The sequence below is a fragment of the Cannabis sativa genome, chromosome 9 (genome assembly GCF_029168945.1).
Source record: "Cannabis sativa cultivar Pink pepper isolate KNU-18-1 chromosome 9, ASM2916894v1, whole genome shotgun sequence".
NCBI classification, from domain to species: domain Eukaryota; kingdom Viridiplantae; phylum Streptophyta; class Magnoliopsida; order Rosales; family Cannabaceae; genus Cannabis; species Cannabis sativa.
In genome coordinates, this window is record NC_083609.1 from 5,306,887 (window position 1) to 5,327,326 (window position 20,440).

The window sequence follows — 20,440 nt, forward strand, 5'->3', positions numbered from 1 at the left end:
ATGAATTATTCTAAATAATATAAATAAAATGAACGATTATTTTTTTTGTATATATATATTTTTAATTTCTAGAGTTATAGTTGTGATTATATATAAAGTTGAAATATGCTAAATATCAATTCAAATATTAATATGATTTGTTTTATTATTATTTTATTATATATAAATAATATTTTATTATTTTATTAAATAAAAATAAAAAGTCACCCATAAATTTCTCATAAACCAAGAATTTCAGTTATATAGGCACACTTTATATAGAATAGACATATGTATATATTTTATATTTGTATTGTATCAATTATATCATTACAAAGATCAAGTCCCATAATGATATTTATTATGTTACCCAGTATTGTTATAATATATATATCTTATTTCATTCTTTTAATTACGTACTAACTGATGAAGAATTTATAAATTGATAAAACTCGGCAGACGAATTTTCAATCTCCAAGGAAATTAAAACCACTTTTAATGTGCATTATCTATATTATTGCAAAAAATTAAAATGTTATGCTTAATTTTTGATCTAATTAATAAAAAAAAAATTCTTATTTTTATATTATATGGACTTGGGTTGTTCTATCAATGGAGACGAAAAAAAAAAGTTATTTAGCAAATTTGAGTTAGATATTTTTTATATAAATATATTTATAAAAAGAGATATTTTCTTGACATTTTTTTTTTAATTAAGTTACTAAATTAAGCATAAAAATTCTAATTTATTTTTTACTATTAGCCAATATTGGATCAAAATTTATGGTTAACACTTCTATATTGATATCTATTGTTGACTCGATTTTTATTCGTCAACGGATCTTATAAGAAGATCGTAAACAAGCAAGATGAACACAAGTGGATGTTGATCAAAATAATTAAATTGATTTGGAAAGAATAAATTTGACAATTAATGATGAACACAAGATTTTATAGTAGTTCACCCCCTTATTGATCTCAATGCTTCAGTTCTCAAGTGAGTTTTTAGAGTGAAGGAGTGAATGTGAAAGTCCCTTTACAATTGACTTAATAACTTTTATAAAGGTTTACGTCTAGGGCTTAGGGTTTCTTCATCAGATATATATTTTTCTTAACTATAGTTAAGTTAAATTCAAAATATAAAATAATAATAAAATAATATTTGAAATAAATATCTTTAAAAAATCATAACTTCTTGTAAATATCCCTGTAACAGCTTTGATGGCACGTGCTTAGCACGAGAGTGCCTCTCACCTGCACCCAAGTCATGTGAGTTGCTAGACTTTGAAGGTCTACCCAATGAGGAGCACTGAAGGTCGGCTCAATGAGGAGCACTGAAGGTCAGCCCAATATGAAGCATTGTGGGTTGCCCTGGTGTGGAGCACCGACGGTCTGTATGTTAAGGGAGGAGTATATATACTCCTCCCTTAACATGGGTGTATTATAGTATATAGAGTAACACTACAAAAAAACCCATTTTCCCTGACTACTTTGTTGGTCATTAAAACTCATTAATTAGTCACCCAAAATATTTTATGACTAATTATTTTTAGTCGCCATTTAGTCGCTGAAAGTCGGTCGTAGAAGAGATTTAGTGACTAATATATTTAGTCACGAATAATGTTATTTTCTATGACTAAAATTTAGTTACAAAATATATTGAAGTTAGTCACAATAAGATTGATAAATTGGTCACATAAATACTAATATTGACTTTCAACAACCAAAAAAGTAAACTTTAATAACTAAAATTTAGTCATGGAAAGTGTAATATTTTGTGACTAAATAGTTTAGTTGGCAATAATAAATAAAGAATTACGTAAATTAATTATTCAGTGACTAATATTTAGTCATAAAAACTAATTTATAATTTTTTTAAAAAAATTTAGAGTATATTCATTTAAAGTATATATTAAAAACAAATTATTCAAAGCTATTTTTAAATAACATTATACACATTTATTCATTACATAAAAAATTACAATGTCAATTATAAAAATTTCAATTACAATATAATTCTTGAATTACATTGTCCATAAACAGTAAAACAAAAAACTGAATGAATCAGAGTTACCAACAAAAAAAATAAAATAAGCTACCCAGTACAAACCAAATTAAATGAACAACAAAGAAACTAGCAATGCAATAAGCAAACAAAAAAAAAAAAAGTGAAGGCACCTGCCCCTCAAACTCTTAAAACATTCTCTGAGGAGCTGGATATGTAGGCATGATCTGTGATGCCAATATTGCTTGAACTGCTTATTGGGAGTCACTTTGAAAGATGATCTCTAAGCACCACAAGTCCACAACCATGTTGTATTTTTATTCTCAAAGTCAACAACTGAAATTTTGAAAAAATTAAATATATATATACATAAATCTGTTAGTAAATATCTATGAAAGAAAATAATTGTCGATATAATCATTAAGGCACTCACATTGAACAATAAATTTATAAACTACAATAATTTATCACAAAATGAAAATTCTTGGCTGTTATGCTAAGACTTTCGAAAATATTGTCTCTATACCAAGAAAGGGTATTCCTTTTTATAATGTACTAATTTTCGAGTAATATTGCCATGAATTAAACTTACCCTGCAGCACTCTTTCATGCAAGAGATGCTGTCTTGACATCTTCATTGGCAAGAACTACCTGGAACAAAATGGCCTAGCATTAAAAATTTGGGTATCACAACGAAACAGCTACTCAACATTAAGCTTTAATTAAATGAAAATTAATATATAAAATCAAATCTAACTACCTTAAGACTAATGACATTGTCACGCATTGTTCCATACCTACAAGATTAAAAAAATTCATTAAACTCCCTCACTATTTAATAGCATCAAAAATGTGTCCTGGCATCTTGTTCCATACCGACACTAATTGATTTTTTGCTTCAGTTATGAAACGAAGCGAAAAAAATGAAACCACTGCACCATCACCACCATATTACTAAGAATTATGCAATTAACATATATACAGATTTAAACCACCGTACTGCCATTCAAACCCATAATACACAGATTTATACCTGAGTTCATCAACTTTTAACAAGACCATAAACTATAGAGTGGATGTGCTTCTCTCATAAAATAACTATACATACCAGAGCATTACTTCATAATATCAACAAAATGCATGCATAAAAGAACATATATTATAAATGGATATGGTTTCTCAAGAAGTTTCAGCAAAGAAATTAAAAATAAAAAATAAACTATTTATTGTTAAGATAAATTAAACAAAGAAAAAGAAAATATATCCAAAACTAATTTATAAACAATGAAGACAATCTTTTTTAGACTTTCACTACAAAAAAACCCATTTTCCCCGACTAGTTTTTTGGTCATTAAAACTCATTAATTAGTCACCCAAAATTTTTTGTGACTAATTATTTTTAGTCACCATTTAGTCGCTGAATGTCGGTCGTAGAAGAGATTTAGTGACTAATATATTTAGTCACAAATAATGTTATTTTCTATGACTAAAATTTAGTTACAAAATATATTAAAGTTAGTCACAGTAAGATTGATGTATTGATCACATAAATACCAATATGCACTTTCAACAACCAAAAAAGTAAACTTTAACAACTAAAATTTAGTCACGAAAAAGCTAATATTTTGTGACTAAATAATTTAGTTGGCAATAATAAATAAAGAATTACATAAATTAATTATTCAGTGACTAATATTTAGTCATAAAAACTAATTATTATTTTTTTTAATTTTAAATATATTTATTTAAATTATATAATAAAAAAAAAATTATTCAAAAAGCTATATTTAAATAATATTGAACACATTTATTCAATACATAAAAATTACAATGGCAATCATAAAAAATTCAATTACATAATCCTTGCTTGAATTGTATTGTCTATGAACTACAACAATAAACTCAATGAATCAGAGTTGCCAACATGAAAAACAGAAAAAAGTTACCCCAATACAAACCCAACTAAATGAACAAAAAAAAAAAAACTAACACTAAGTTAGGCAAACAAACATAAAAAAGAATGTGAAGCCTCTATCCTAATCTGGCTCCAAACTCAGAAGCTAGAAGCACACACCCCTCAAACTCTTAAAGTATCCTCTGAGCATCTGTAGGCATGATCAGTAAAAGAATTATAAGAAAATTATTAAAATCAGCAACAATACATAGCTGCCACTACAATTTAGCTATTATGAAAGTTCCACTCTGCATTATCTTGCAACAGAGAAGAATCTACAGCAGTGAGAGAAGTTAAACATAATATAACAGTACTATAAAATCTCACCTGTAAAATCAATAAATTAAACATATGCATTGAAGTAAAATCACATCCTTAACCGTAAGGATCACATGTTGAGGTGTACTACTGATCCCGAAAAGGTACTTTTTTGCAAAGGGAGATGGCACACCCTAGACATAAGATGAAAACAAAGTAAAATCAATATGAGAAACATATTTGAAGAGATAGACTTGTAATTGAGAAACTTATTAATTACAATACAATACTTAGATTTGGATCCAACAAATGATGGTTGCATGGGAACAATAAAAAAGGGGTCTTCAGATTTAAAATCTTTAGCTCTTTGGAAAGCTTCAGCCTTTCCTTTTCTACTCAACTCCTGATTTCTTATAAATTTTTTATGTACAAGAGATTCTCCACACACTTTATCAGACTAGTTAACTGAAGGTTCATCTATTATTTTCTGTGCAATTAGGTCCTCTGAAATCATGCTGGCTTTATCATAATCACTAGTAAAAGATGGTTCAATTTTCGCACAAGGGGTTATCTTTGGCTTGGATGGTGTAGTTGAACTTCTCTTATTTGCAGCTGAAAACAACAGTAGTATAAGTCAACTTTGTAGCCATGTTTGCATTCAATTATATTGTCTAGGAGCATTATAATAATTCTCACCTAGATTGTTATATGTGATGTTTAGGGTGAAGTAGGGAATGATCAAGACAGTATATTACTACAGAACAGAGTTCTTCTTTACCTGGAACTGATAGCATAGCCATAGGGGAGTTTGCTACTCCATTGTTATGAAAAATAATCACTTCGAATAAGATTATTCCAATGTTCTTTGTCATAACAAAGGCACAAACATCACCTACTTTCAAGTCATTGTCTGGAACAATTGTATCTATACCATGAAGAAATTTAGAAATTAATAGTAAATCAAAAGGCCAGCCCCTTGAAACTAATTTTTTGAAACATAAAATCCAAAAAATTGATTAATTTCCATTCCATGTCAATATTACTCTCAAATGCCTACTCGCAATCATAATTTGAACTCATTGTAGTTAGATTAACAAGCAATATAAGCTGCAATAATAGTTCTTGTAACACAATTTCAATAATATATATCATAGACAAAAATAGAAAAATAGGGACACAAATAACCCTGCCTAACAACAGGGGATCCCAAGAAGTAAAATGGATTTTGAATCGTTCTGTGCGGTAATGGAATCGAAAACCAATTCCTTCCGTTCAAAATCCCAGAATTTATGGGCTCAATAGTGATAGATTCCTTGTCATTTGAACTAAGAAAAGTTGAAAACCGACAAAATGGGAACTTACTCATGACATAAAAATATTTGAGTCCCTAGTAATTGAATTTTTTTTTTTTTAAATACTTAAAATGATTAGAAGAATTTTTTTAACTAAAAGGGTAATACTTAAATATTATACTTGTTAAGTAAAAATTTTACTTAACAAATTGCCTAGCCAAGACCAAACCTGATTTGATGTAATAAACAACAAAACTCGATCTAAAAGAAAATGTTCTTTTTTTATATATACAATGCCAGGTGAATCAACTTTGCAATTGTAACACATCATATACATATGTATAATGTGTATTTGCAAATGTACGGTTATAAACAGTGAAAGTTAATTATATACACGCTAACATTTTCTTATACTTTTGGCATTACAACATATATAACTAAATACATTACCTTGAAGTCAATGCCAAATGGTTGAAATCTTTGGTAATTACCTGGCCGTAGCTGGAGTAACGCCTTCTTTGAAGAGAATATTTGCAACGGGAGGTAGAAGCCAAGCCGCATCTTTTGGAAGATTGGCCATCCTGATGACTATCATTGGATCTAGTCGGCTTTTTCCGCTCCTTCCTCAGTTTTAAGCTCACACCTCATCCGAGAAATAAGCTAAATTTCATGGCTGCAAACAAACCAAAAGCAATTGCCAGTGGCCTCACAGCCCAGTGAAAATCCTCAATATCTAATTAAAGGAAAAAAATACCAATCATGCAGCTTGCACTACAAGAAAAAACATTTATGCTAACACTGAAAAAACATGTTGCAGAAAGAAAGAATATAACAACGTACCAGAAATACTACTGAAAGAACTTCCTGATGCCTTTTTAACCCAGAGTGGTTAATCCCGCTACCTGAGTTCAAATGAGTCTCACTGGTGTTGGTCTTCTTCCTTCCAAGTTGCCAAACATGAAATGAACACCAAAAAAGTTGCTGTGAAAAATTAACTATATCTCCCAAAATAGGCCATAAGTATACAAAATAATACATAGCACAGCCGATTAAAATATTTTATAATTAACAAACTAAAGCACGCCCAAGATTCATAAAATACAATGATGTTTCAACTATAAGAGGGTGAAGTTTTTAACCACTGAGGCCACCACAACAGAGTTTCCATAACTGAATATTTTTTCCTGCTGCAAATTGATGAGTACACATTAGGTTTCCATAGAATGAGCTTCTGAAGTTCCCTGCACCCACTTTTCCATCTGTTTCAACTTGGAAAAGCTCATAATCAATTCATTATACACATTTATCTAAAAACTGTTTAAATTTATATCGAGCCATGCCATAAATTATACACCCAAATTTAAACTATATACAGACAGAGGGAGAGAAAACTGTTATTGTTTTCTTTGCATAAGTTTGGATACATTAATTTTGTGAACATATAGAAAAAGAAAGCATAGAGAAGCAATGAATCATTTCTTACCTGAACAATACGAAGTGACCATATTATTACTATAGAAAGAGAACAAATTTTAAATAGATGAATATCTAGATTTGAAATAATAATTACAAACAGAGGAAAAGATTAACAAAGACTCTGAGACATTTTCTCAAACGCTTTGAATGCATTAGGCATTTTGAAATATTAAATTATGTGAAAACAAATGAATTTTCATACAATATTCACCAGATGTGAACTAGAAATCAAGCAAGATATAAACAACAGAGTTATATCCTATAGAGATAACCTTAACTTGGAAAAAATATAAAAATCTTAACCCTCACAACTAACTTACATAGATGAGAAGATGACAGAGAGTGAGGGCGAGAAGAGAGGTGGCGTTCTTGATTAATGCAACCAATTAGAGCAAATAAGTTGCACAAATAGACATAATAACGAAGGGGTTTCGATGGATTTTAGATCGGTCATTTTTATAGCAAACAAATTCCGGTGGAAAAAAGAATTCACCTAAAAAAAAGTAGTAAGAAATCATTCTTAATACTAGAAGAAGTAGTTAGTTTGGTGCATAATGAAATGTAAATCAACATACAGTGAGGCGCATATTACGGAACCTCTCGAGGGCCACCGTCGTCGTTGGGTGTGAAGCAGAGGTTAGGGTTGGGTTTAGTCTGTCGGGTGAGGATAGGGTGAGTCAGAGTGAGCTAAGGTTGTGAGAGAAAGCTGATAGAGAAGTTCATTTGGAGAAGAAGATGATCGAGAGTGCTAATATGCGAATGAAGGCTCAACTGAATAAGTGCTAATTAAGGTGGGGAATTGAAATATAGAGGGAAAATTTTAGAATTTACCGCCTAAAATCAAAAGAAATAAATATTGTATATCAAGTTTATTTTTAGTAATGAATAATTATATTTCTCTAAAAAATAATTATATTATTTATTATTTTTGTATATTATTTAATATTTTAATAAAAATATCAACGCGTTAAATTTTTATTATATTAAAAATAATATATCAAACTAATATTAATATATCTAGAAAAAAAAATAATATTTACATATTGTTCATACATATATGAACAAATGTAATAGATAAACATAATTCAATGCCATTGTCAACTCATTTTAACTAAATTTTATTATTAATTTTGTTTCACTACTTAAAAAACTTTATTATTAAAAATTATTAATAAAAATAAAAAAAAAAGTACATCCAAATAAATATAATAATAAATAAAAATTTATTGTAGTACTCACTGCTACAAAAAAATCATAAATCAAATTAATTTATTTTGCAACAAAATTTTAGAAGCAAAATTCACTATTTGTTAAGATATTTTGTTAGTAAAAATAATTTTCTTAACTATATATTTGCCACTCATAATTCAACAACTATATATATATATATTCTAAAAAAATATAATATATGTTAATCACATTTTTTAAGAATTAAATTAGTAGTTAATATATATTCAATATAGTAATAATTAATCTTATGTTTTAAGGAAACTAAATAATTACTTGGTACATATAAATTATTAATAATTGTAAAAATAAATTATTTTAAGACTAATATTTTAGTTGTAAAAGATCATTAACTTTTACTGACTAACTATTTCGTCACAAATTTCAAATTTTGAGTGACTAAATAATTTTAGTCACCAAAAATTATTAGTCTCGCTACTATTATAATTTGACGCCACAGTAGTTATAGTGACTAAATACTATTTTAGTCACTAAATATAACAAACAGTGACTAAAAAATTGGTCATTGATTTTTTTGGTTCTAAATAAACATCGTCTCATGACTAAAATTATTTGCGACTAAAAATTAGTCACAAAATCTAACTATTAGTGACTAAGTTGATTTGGTCACAAAAATCTAGTCGCTGAAAATGTATTTTCTTGTAGTGGAGAAAGACCACCACAACTTTTTTCTCAAATCCAAATCATTAGGAAACCTATTTCTCAGATCTAAATCAACACCAAAGAAACACAAGATAAATAAAATACAAAAAAAAATCCCGATCAAGTAATCATCATAATCGTTTTTTTTTTTGCTAAAAATTCATCTAAAACTTTAAAAAACCAAATCTGACTATTCTCTCTCTATCTCTCTCTCTCTCTCTCTCTCTCTCTCTCTCTCTCTCTCTCTCTCTCTCTCTCTCTCTCTCTCTCTCTCTCTCTCTCTCTCTCTCTCTCTCTCTCTCTCTCTCTCTCTCTCTGTGTGTGTGTGTGTGTGTGTGTGTGGTTCTCCTCCACAAATTGATGACAACATTGTTCAAACCTTAAGGCTTCTGTGAAAGTGCGTGTGTGCATTGACGCTGTCGGTCTTTAGAGAAATCTGAACCCTCTTTTTGTCTTCTTGTTCGACGGTGTTGTACCTCTACGCGCGTGAGTAGCATGAGTTTTTAACAAATATTCATCCTCCCTCTATCTTCTTATCTCTGCCATCATAATTGTACTAGGGTACCAGATGGGCCACCCGACACCGGCCAAGGGATCTCCTCTAGAACCTTTAATGGTGGACACATGAGGTTTGAAAATTGTGGCTTAGGGGGAAAGGAAATTAGAGGCGTGGCTAGGGTATCTACTAGAAGAAGAAAATTAAAAGTAAAGGCAAGAAAGAAAGAAAGAAAAAAGAAAGAAATAAATGAAAAAGAATAAGATCAATCTTTTTTCAAAAAAAAAAAACAAGAAATGTAAATTATTTATCTTTATTTTTAATATGATTTATTTTTATTTATCAATTTTAATTTTAAAATATCATTTATATGATGAAAGTACTTAGAATGTCTTCTAAGGGTTTATTCTCTTCTTGTTGTTGTGTATTAAATCTAGGAGGCAGTTGCAAGACATTTTTAGTGTTACCATAAGAACTGTTCTCATGATTTCTCAACTCTAGATGATAGTAGTTAAGCATTGGAGCACCCCAATAGTTATTATTATAAGGTGTATTAGCCATATACTATGCTACTCATGTCAGGCCTTTGTGATGTAGTGCAGCAACAACATTATCTATAATAGATGTATTCTTTTGAGCAACAAAGGCAACTACTTGATTAGATAAAGTAGAAATTTAGATTGCTATATTTTTCGTAGGATCACCAACCACCTTTCTTAGAGTTTTTTTTTTTTTTTCGTTAGGCCAATTATAGATATTAGTGGCCATCTCCTCCAATAAATGAATGGCTTGAGTTGCAGGTTTCACCAATAATGCTCCTCCAACAACGGCATCAATAATAGTCCTTGTCAGACCATTCAACCATTGTAGAAAATTAAGACTTGCATCAAGTTCTCATAATTATGTTGTGGGCAGAGACTTAATAAGTCTTTGAATCACTCCCATGTTTCATATAGTTTCTTCGAATAACATTGGTTGAAATATCTATACTAATTAATGGTGATTAAGCATTAACAAGATGATAATTAGCATAAAATTGCATAAATAAATAGCAAGAACAAATATGAGAATAATCTAAAAACTTTAATTCATGTTTTAAAATAGTTTCATCAACACTCTAGAAAGAGTGTTTAGTTCATAATGACAAATATAATCACAACAATAATCATATTTATAATTAAATAACTAAACAAAAGAATAAAGAAGAAAAAGAAAAAGACCAATAAATGTTGATGATGCTTAAGCTTGGAACCTCTTCTCTCTTTCTCATCAATGTGTTCTTTAATCTCAAAGTTACTTTCTGTCTCTCTCTAGTCATCCCAAAAGCTGAAGTTATAATGTTCTTTTTATAGGACTGAAACAATGAAAAAGATGATGTTTTAAAAATAAGATAGATATCAATTTGTACGGGCGGCACTATAGCCCCAAAGACATGCGCTATAGCGCCATGCAATATTCCCCAAGATTTTATTTTCGTTCAAAAACCATTTTTTCCCATAATCGGAGCTGTAGCGCCTCACTTATGGCGCTACAGCGCCAGAGGCCATTTTTCGTCATTCTTTTACTACTTTAACCTTGCTTAGTAAATCATGCATAACTTTTGCATTAAGACTCCAAATGAGATGATTTAACATTAAAAAGCTGGGAGCAAGCTCTATGATTTTAGATATCATAAGCTCTTCAAGAAAATGATTAAAATACTGTAAAAAAAAAAAATTTGGCTCAAACATCTCTGTTTATCATAAAATTATTTTTTAAACACAAACCTACACACTTAGAGAAAACACATCAAATTTATACAAAATTTTAAGAAATAAATACTAATTCATCTAATAAATGACTAGGAATGAGTATACAAATGTACACTCATCAATATGTCCATGAGTGTCTATACCTAAGACAAACTTAGCATGTTGGAGTTTGAATTTCTTCTACCACCTCTGCCTCTTCCTCCACAACCATTATTTCCTTTTGTTGTGCTTGGAGTAAAACCTCTGCCTTTGTAGCTTGAATTATAGAGCGGTAACTTGGTCTCTTGCTTGCATTGCTATTGTTGTTTTTTGGATTATATTTGTGAGCAAGATCTGTAGATGGTGGTGCAGAGCTTGAGGGATTCTAAGTCATAGTTGTAGTTTCATTTCCATCGATCCTTTCGAGTTGGTTTTCAAAACTCAGAAGAGTTCTTTGAGCTCTTGCAAGGTTACTAGTGTGAGGTTGTTTTGTGCCTCTATGAAAGCTACAATGGTGATGTACTCAACATAAAGTCCATTGAGGACATTCTTGCCACTAAATGTGATTCAAGATATGGATCTGCTACAAGTGCCAATTGATCTGACCAATATCTTTTCTATCTAAGGTATTTAACCATTAAGATTGATCCTTTCCGTGTGGTTTGTAGCATAGTCCCTAGGTCATACATCTTAGCACTAAAGTGAGCTCCATACAAATTTTTTAATGAAATATCCACAAGGATCTAGTTGAAGTACACCCTATTACTTTAGTAGCTATGACTTTTGTCATCAATTTATATAGTCAATCTGTGTGCAATTCGTCACAATCTATCCATTGCTCAAATTTAGAATTCACTCGAATCCCAAATGCTACTAGCAAACCCCTAATCTGTAGTTACACATGTAGGAACAAACTCTATAGGAGCTTGTCTCAATCCATTGATAAAACCATTTACACGTGGCCTCTTTTAATCGTGGAAATTATTATTTTTTACAAATTATAATTGTTACGATCTAGTTTTAAAGTGAAAGGTTGAAAGAGTGTGTTACCAAATGGTGGGCTTTTGAAACCACCACATCCACTCTGAAATCCTAGCTGTGGTACTCCATTAAAGCCTGGTGGGGAGCTGGTTTATATGTGCTCTTATTTTTTAATTGTGTGCCCTAATCTTCGATAGTTGCAGGGATTTATTGGTCCCTTTATACCTCTTTAGGCAAGTAGTATTTTCGAGTAATGGTTGGTCCCATTAGATACATTGTTGCATAAAAAACATGTAGCTCTGATACTAAGTGAAAATAAAAGACATTTTACAATAATAGAAAAACTTAGCTCAAAAGAGACTAAGATGGCTAATTGTATTATCTATATAGAAGGCTAATTAGTCATTTTTTTCCGAATTATGACATGTACCAAATCATGCCCCCTGAACTTTTTTGGCCGTTAAAAATTCTCCATGAACTATTGAGATTGTTAGATTTAAGGACTTGTCTAATTTTAGTAAAAAAATTCTAACATGGATGAAAGTTCAAGGGGTATAGTTTAGTACATATTAAAGTTTGAGGGGCATGATTTGGTAGATATCAAAGTCTGGGGAGCATAGTTTAGCACATAAACAATCACTGAAACAGTAAAATTGAATGAAATTAGACAAAAGTCCTTAAATTTAACAATTTCAGTAGTTCGGAGGGAATTTTTAACGGCCAAAAAAGTCCAGGAGACACGATTTAGTACATGTCAAAGTTCAGAGGAAAAAATTACTAGTTAGCCTAGATAGAAAGTGTGATCATTATAATTATAACTATAATCAGGCCCGTCTCAAGGTGTTGAGATGCCTAGGACGAAATTTGAAACAGGGCTTTTTTTACAAAAAAATAAAATAAATATTATATAATTTTATTTATTTTTACTTTGATTATTATTGAAATTTTGACACAATATAATTTAACTTTTTATCTTCATATAACAAATAATTTTTCTCACCATATAAGGTAACTTAACGTAATATTTAATTATAATTAATAGCATTTTTATTGAAGTGTTATATATTTTAGGACTCTTGTAAAAAAAAAAATCAATAGTATGTCAAAAATTATGTTAATTTTTTTTAATATATGTAATAAGTTTTTATAAATTTTAAAAAAATAAATAATAATTAAGAAATATATTTTTTATTTAAGTTATAATATTCTTGTTAGTTATTTTTTAAAAATATTTGATTTATTTATTAGAATTACAATAAATTATTTTATCCGTTTGATTGCATCAAGAGTAATTTTTAAAAAATTGTTTACTAAACATAATCTTTGCTCCTTACTAAAAAATATTTATAACATAATATTTTTTTTTAAATAATATTTTTTTAAGAAAAAAAACCCCAACAATTTACTATAAATTTATTTCTAAACATTATATTATATACATATTTTTAGCTAATGCATTGAATATATCTTAAAATATTATATTCTTATCAAATAAATAAAAATAAATAAATAAACATACATATCTTTTACAAAATTTAACCATACCTTTGAATTTTTAAAACAAATAAAAAGTGAGAGAGGTAAGAATCGAACTCGGCACCCACACCTCAACATAGAACCCCTCTATTACCAACTGTGCTATAAGCCATTTTATGTAATTATTGAACCAAAATTTATATACATACATATATTATATTTTTATTTTTTTATATATATAATATTAATTTTAAGTTTTTCGGGGCCTTCGAAATTGTGGGGCCTGGGGCCAAGGCCCCGGCTGCCCCACCCTCTGGCCGGCCATGACTATAATGTAAAGAGTGGTACTCTTGTCACTCTAGCTTTAGCTAGGACCACAAAAGACAGAAAGGAAAAAAGCATATAATAAAATTGTAAGGAAACCTATCTATTATTTTACGATCTAAATCTATTTATATTAGAGAACACAATATAATTATTTAGAATATATCTCACAAATTTTCGTAACATTTCTATATATAATAATTTATATTGCTGAAATACAAAATAGTTTGAAGCCTATTTTATATGCAAGTAATTCAATCAAAATTTATATTATAATATACAAAGGCATCAATATTCCTACCATAGTGGAGGCCAAAAAAGAAAAAAAAAATACCCCATATAAACTTTGTTTTGGTTTAGGTAGAGGAAGGACTTCATTGTCACCACATATATTCACGTGGCCATGCACTATAAAAAAAATGGTTCAAATGCTACCGTTCTTTCACTTGAAGGAATTTTGGATTAGGTACGTAGTAGGACCCCATAAATGAGTTAGTAATATATAATAAAGACTACATATAAATATATAATATATATTTTAGTACTATATTAAATTTCAAATAATTCACCTCTTCGACATGTTGAGAATATGTTAATGGAAGGATATTGTTGCATATAAATGTACGACGTGTGCGTGGAAGCTAAGGTACATCTATATCTATAATATATATATATCTATATATTTCTGTGCCTATCAAGTTGGTAGATAATATTAATTATGGGCAATATTTTTTCTTGTTTTGGTCCCAAAAAACAAAACTCTCCAGAGTTAAAATTAGTTCGTCGCCCTGATCCACAACTTAACAGTCACATATTACCAGGAAAGCAGGGACATGGAAGTACTGATCATGCTAAGGACAGCTTCAAAAGTTCCATGGAAGAAAAACTGATCAGACATAATAATAATGATGAGATTGCTGGGGTTGGGAACAACAAGTACGGAGGTAGTTGTACTACTATTACACCAGCAAATAATCAGGAACATGATCATGATGAGAATAACTTCATCGAAAGTGGTAGCGCAGCCTCCTTACCACCAAAACTGGGTCATGATCATATTCAAACTGATCATCATCAGATCAAGGGGCAAGATTGTTGTTGAATATTATATTATACATGCTTCATTCATTTCTTTTATTTATAAGCTCTCCCATGTCTATCGATTTATTTATATCATAGATTTATATAAATGAATAAATCCATTTATACAGATTTGTGTTTTTTAACAAATGGCCAAGATCATTGGTCATTTTGCCGTTTTATTTCTGTTTTTAATTATATATGCAATAGGTTCTTTGTATTACTATCACTTAATTAATATGTATGTACGTACTTGTTGAAAATATTTATTATATGCTTGTATTTGTTTAAACAATTTTATAGCTAATAGTAATCATAGATCATTGATTATTAATTGGAAAAAAGATATTCGAGTATATATAATTTCTTATAGGCAGTACAATACTGCTAGGTTGTTCACTTTTTGTGTTTTTATGGAATAATGTAGAACATATGTTATTCATATTAATATTCTTATTTGAGTTTATTATATATATCAATATGCTTAACTTAGATATTTTGCATACAGCTAGCTAGCTTAATCATATATATTCTTGTTGCTATTTCTTTTCTATATATATATATTGGTGCTTCTCTACTATACTCTCTCCTTGTAACATTGGAATCAGAATATATATCTATATATATAAATGTTTTATTGTTTCACAAATTTCTTAAATATATAAAAAGTATGTTATTTATCATTACACATGTTATTTGTTGTTTGATTTTATTATACATGTTGAATTAATGTTAAGATAATCATGAGCCTAACGGGACATGTGATAATTTTATACTTAATTGTTTTGAGTCCTTAGGATAGTAAAGAGAATTGCTAAAAGGTATTATTGTGCTTATACCGCTATTGGTGTACAAGTATTGGGTTTCATAAAGTTTCTCTTCTTCTTCTTCTTCCTTCTCACCCAAATACAAAGCTAAGGTTCTATGGGTTTTTCCTCTCTTCTCTTCTTCTCACTTGCTGTCGAAATCTAAGATTCTTATAACAACAGAAATTAGTAAGTTAATGATTGGATTCTGAGAAGTATTAAACACAGAGAAAAGGTTTTAAGGTTTGTCGTTTGGGTATTATTAATAAAATAGTGAGATAATTCCTACTGTGATTAAACGATCTAAAGTATAAATTGTAAGTCATGGTGTCTTGTCTTTTGACATGCAAAATTCATATTGATTTTGAGTGATCTGCTAGCCCCAGTTTTCAGGTTTCAGTGCTCTGTTTTTTTTTCTTCTTTTGGTTCTTTGGCAGTGGTACAATGGCACCACACATGGCTGAAGTTTTAGACATTAAAGAGGCGTTAAGTTGGATCAAGGATCATGAATGGCATAATGTTGAACTCAAGTCTGATTGTCTCTCAATTGTCCAAGCTATTCGAAGTAACATCACCATGGTTTCGCCTCTTGGGGGAGTGGTGATGGACTGTCGAAAGCTTCTATCTATTTTAAACAATGTTTCTTTGTTTTTTATTAAACGATCTGCTAATATGACTGCGCACACCTTTGCTAGAGTGGCGTATTATTTTCCAGATCGAGTTTTCAGTGGGAGGGATGTTCCTACTGAATTACAGTCTTGTCTTTTGGCTGATTTAGCAAATTAATAGAATTCCAATTTGCATTCTAAAAAAAAAAGTATTGAATTTCATATAACTTATAAAAATAACTTTTACGTAATATCGTTAACCAATTATAGAGCGCTACCTATAAAAAATTCTAGGCAGCACTGGTGCTAAATAGGAATGGGCTCTATAGTACGTATAAACTATTTATATGATCACTCTCTACTTGGAAGTGATGCTTATGTCTTTTTTTTTAATCAATTCTATTTACTTAATTACATGATTTGCCATTTTATTAGTTGCTTTTAACTCTCACAAGTTATATTAGAATTTTTTAATTAGTACAAAGAAAAAAAATATATTTTCATCCACTACAAAAAATTGTTACTTTTAGTGACAACTTTTTAGTCACAACATAATTTTTTGTGACAAAAATGTGACTTTTAGTCACAACAATGTTACTTGTGACTAATACATAGTATTTAGTTACAAGTTCTCACTAATTTAATTTTAGTCACAACAAGTATTGTGACTAAAAATACATTTAGTCACAAAAATTTTTGTGACTAATAGCTTTAGGCACGGACCTTTTAGTCACTACATAGGAATAATAATTTATAATTAGTCACAAATTTTTTACTTTTAGTCACAAGTTTTGTTGTGACTAAAAGTAAGATTTTTTGTAGTAATACAGGCATTTAGAATATTAAAATAAAATTAGAATTTATAAATTAGTTGGAATTTAAATAGATATTTAGGTTTTTTAACAACCTAATTTTTTAAAATTCTACTTCTTATTTTATTTATTTATTTAATGAAATAATATAATTAACCAACTATATCTAGGTTATTACATATTTATTTTATTATATTAATTATATATTTTCTTGGTAAAATTTAAATTAATTATGGTTAACTTGATGCAAGGATGCAAGGATCTAACTTAACCATAGTTAAGTTGTTAATAAAATTTTACCAATTGTTAGGCTATTTTTAGCATACGTTTTGGGTCACTTTTTATAGTTGTTTTCCTTTTTTATTATTATATTTGGAATAGAATTACGCTTGTTTTCTTTGGTTTCAGGTTTCACACTTGGAATGTATAAATTGATCAAATTTCGGAAAACAACAATCTATAAAATAGAGAAAATTCTGCAAGAAAATAAAACTGAAACTTTAAGCTTAAATTTGACTATGTTATATTTAGATAATTTTGAAAAAAGTCAAAACATAAAAGTTTTAGATTTCTTTTTCATCTTTCCAACGCATTCTGAATCAACTCATTTGGAGTTCTTATGTGAAAGTTATGCACATTTTATTAAAAGATGCTGAAGATGTCAAATTTTGCTCCAGTAGTCGCAACCACCACTTTCCATGGTCGCGACCATGGTCACGAATAGGAGCCAAATAGCAAGTTTTTTTCTTCTTCGTATTTTGCCTATGGTTGCGACTAGGCTTTATATGGTCGCGACCAGGGACGAAATACGAGATTTTTGGCCAGTTTTTGACTTTTTCAAAGGTAGTAACCCTAATTTCTATTTAAGGGGCTTGTGTTTTAGAAGGAAGGGAGGCAGAAATTGGGCCCAAAAGTGAAAGAAGGAGGCAGAGGAATCAATGGTGGCGATCCGGAATGCAATCACCAACTAGTTCTTTCTTAAACTCTATTAATTTCTATGTTAATTTCTGTTTTAGTTTTGATTATGGATGTTATTATGATTTTATGAACTAAACTCCTATTTAGAGAGGTGATGAATGTTGATTGAAATTACTTTTGGTAATGATAATTACTATTTCTCCTTTCTTGATTGTGAATTTATCCATATTTGTGTTTAATTACATGTTTAAGATTGATCACCTTCTACATGTTCTATGATCTTAATTCAAAATCTGAAAAGTGAGAATTGGGAATGTTAAAATTGGATAAACTAGGTTTTGATGTGAAACGAAAGTATTTGCATAGCCTTTGTGACAAAGGGCATTAGCGGCGGGGTCCCGCCGCTATTGCCCCGCCGCTATTATTAGCATTAGCGGCGGACCACTTTTTTGGCCGCTAATGCTATTAATAGCGGCCAAGCAATAGCGGCGGACCAATAGCGGCCGAGGTCCGCCGCTATTGCCCTTTAGCGGCCAGAACAGACACTAATAGCGGCGGAGGGGTCCGCCGCTATTAGTGTTGAATGTTGTAGTGTTAGGTTAATTTTTATAATCTGTCATTCACATTGAGAAAGAGAATAGTAATTAGCATTAACAATTGGGTAATTAAATCAACAGGATTCTTTTCCCTAAATATTCATCCATAATTAATTACACTTTTTATTATTATTATCATGCTTTTTAATTTTTAGTTATTTAATTATTCAACTTTATTATTGATTCTACTAAATAGAAACAAGAATTCAATTGATTGGTACTTAGCTACAGTCCTCGTGGGAACGATCTCACTTACCTGAGTATTACTTGTTAAAACGATACGTATACTTGCGTGTTGGATTTATCACAACACCAATTCAATTAATAATTTACATAAAACCTATTATTTTATTAATTTAAATGACTTGACTTACTTGTTAATGGATATTTTGATCTAAATTAATCAAAGTCATGACTTGTTAATTATAAATATATATATAAATGATTTGTAACATGTAAATTTGTAATTTTTTCTTTCATTTGTGGCATAACTTAGAAACATAATAAGTCTATAAAAATCTGTAAAATCTATGATATATGTGAGTTGATATTTTACTTATGAATTTAGATGCATATAGAAACTCATTTAATATTTTAGATATTTAAATAGATTAGAGAGAAGATCCCAAGAGTGACTAGTGTGAGATAACTTCATTCGTGTTGAGAGAGAGAGAGATAGAAAAGTGTTAAAGAAAAATCCCTCATAAAAGAAAAATATAGAAAAGAATTCAAAGTTTGTATAACTTTGATTAACAATCAATGAATGTGACTTGAAATCAAAGAAGATGCTGTAATCCATACCAATGGATAGTGGAGAAATCGAGTATATTAGTGGTGAGCTCGACATGGATGTAGTCTATTTTTTTGGGGCTGAACTTTTAGAAAATTGTGGTGTTTTTCATCTGTGTTTATTTCCCTAACCCTGTTTCTATTTGTTTTTGATTTCGTGTGAATTTTCTTGGTGATTTGTGTGTGAATCTCTAACCCTAGTAGCTCGCGGAGGTTCTAAGGAGCTAGATTTCTTGAAGTGTGTTTGAACTATACATAGAATCTGATATATAAGAAAACTTACAAAAATATTAAAATTTGGGTTAACTTTTATAAAAATACTCACACAGAAAGGTTTTCAAAAATACTGTTTTTATAAAACACCAGTAAAACACAAAACAAATTACTCAAAACAACAGTAGAACAACTAAAAAACACTAGTAGAACACCGGTGAAAACTTAACACAATATACTGCAGTATGAAACTTATAAAAAAAACACAGTAAAAAAATAAAAAATACCGCCTGACAGTATTTTTGTAAAAAAATGACGAAAGTTAGTATACAATGTAAATTTCCCTAAATATAAATCTGATAGGGTTTGTTCTTAATCAAGGGGTTTCGGGCTTTATTTGTTGGGCTGGTACTATTTCAATTGGGCTCATGGATGCATGAGTTGTAAAATCGTAACATTACCAATTTTGTTAAGTAAAATAAGCCTAAATAACATTTGTGTGTTTTCTTGATTTTTTTTTGAGTATATATAAATATTACTTTATTATAGGGGTCTTTCTTAACATATACGTATACTATATCTAATATTGTGTACATCTACAAAATTTACTACATTTTATGGTAGATTTAATAATTAGCTCATAAAGTAAACAATAATACTAGATTATCCAGAAATGCCACTTTTAACAGCACAGTTCGTTACGGCACTGGTAAAGAGGTCAAAGTTTTACTAACATTTTTCATTTTATGCTGGCAAA

At 29.5% G+C, this 20,440-nt stretch overlaps 1 long non-coding RNA gene and 1 pseudogene across 4 annotated transcripts; one reads left to right on the forward strand and one right to left on the reverse strand.

The window, feature by feature from the left end:
* Window positions 1-1,794: 1,794 nt before the first annotated feature.
* LOC115712324 (uncharacterized) lies at window positions 1,795-7,741 on the reverse strand. 4 transcript variants are annotated; one of them, XR_009684416.1, is made up of 8 exons: window positions 7,540-7,741; window positions 6,329-6,747; window positions 5,980-6,161; window positions 4,487-5,121; window positions 4,266-4,390; window positions 2,745-4,089; window positions 2,577-2,635; window positions 1,797-2,320 (listed from the first exon to the last, which is right to left on the reverse strand). It is a non-coding gene; the product is annotated as an uncharacterized LOC115712324 (long non-coding RNA). The 4 variants fall into 4 exon arrangements; XR_009684417.1 differs by having other exon boundaries at window positions 1,795-2,320; window positions 4,266-5,121; window positions 6,329-6,428; XR_009684414.1 differs by having other exon boundaries at window positions 1,798-2,320; window positions 4,266-5,121.
* Window positions 7,742-10,247: 2,506 nt separating this feature from the next.
* Window positions 10,248-10,347, forward strand: LOC133031623 (small nucleolar RNA R71; annotated as a pseudogene).
* Window positions 10,348-20,440: the final 10,093 nt, after the last annotated feature.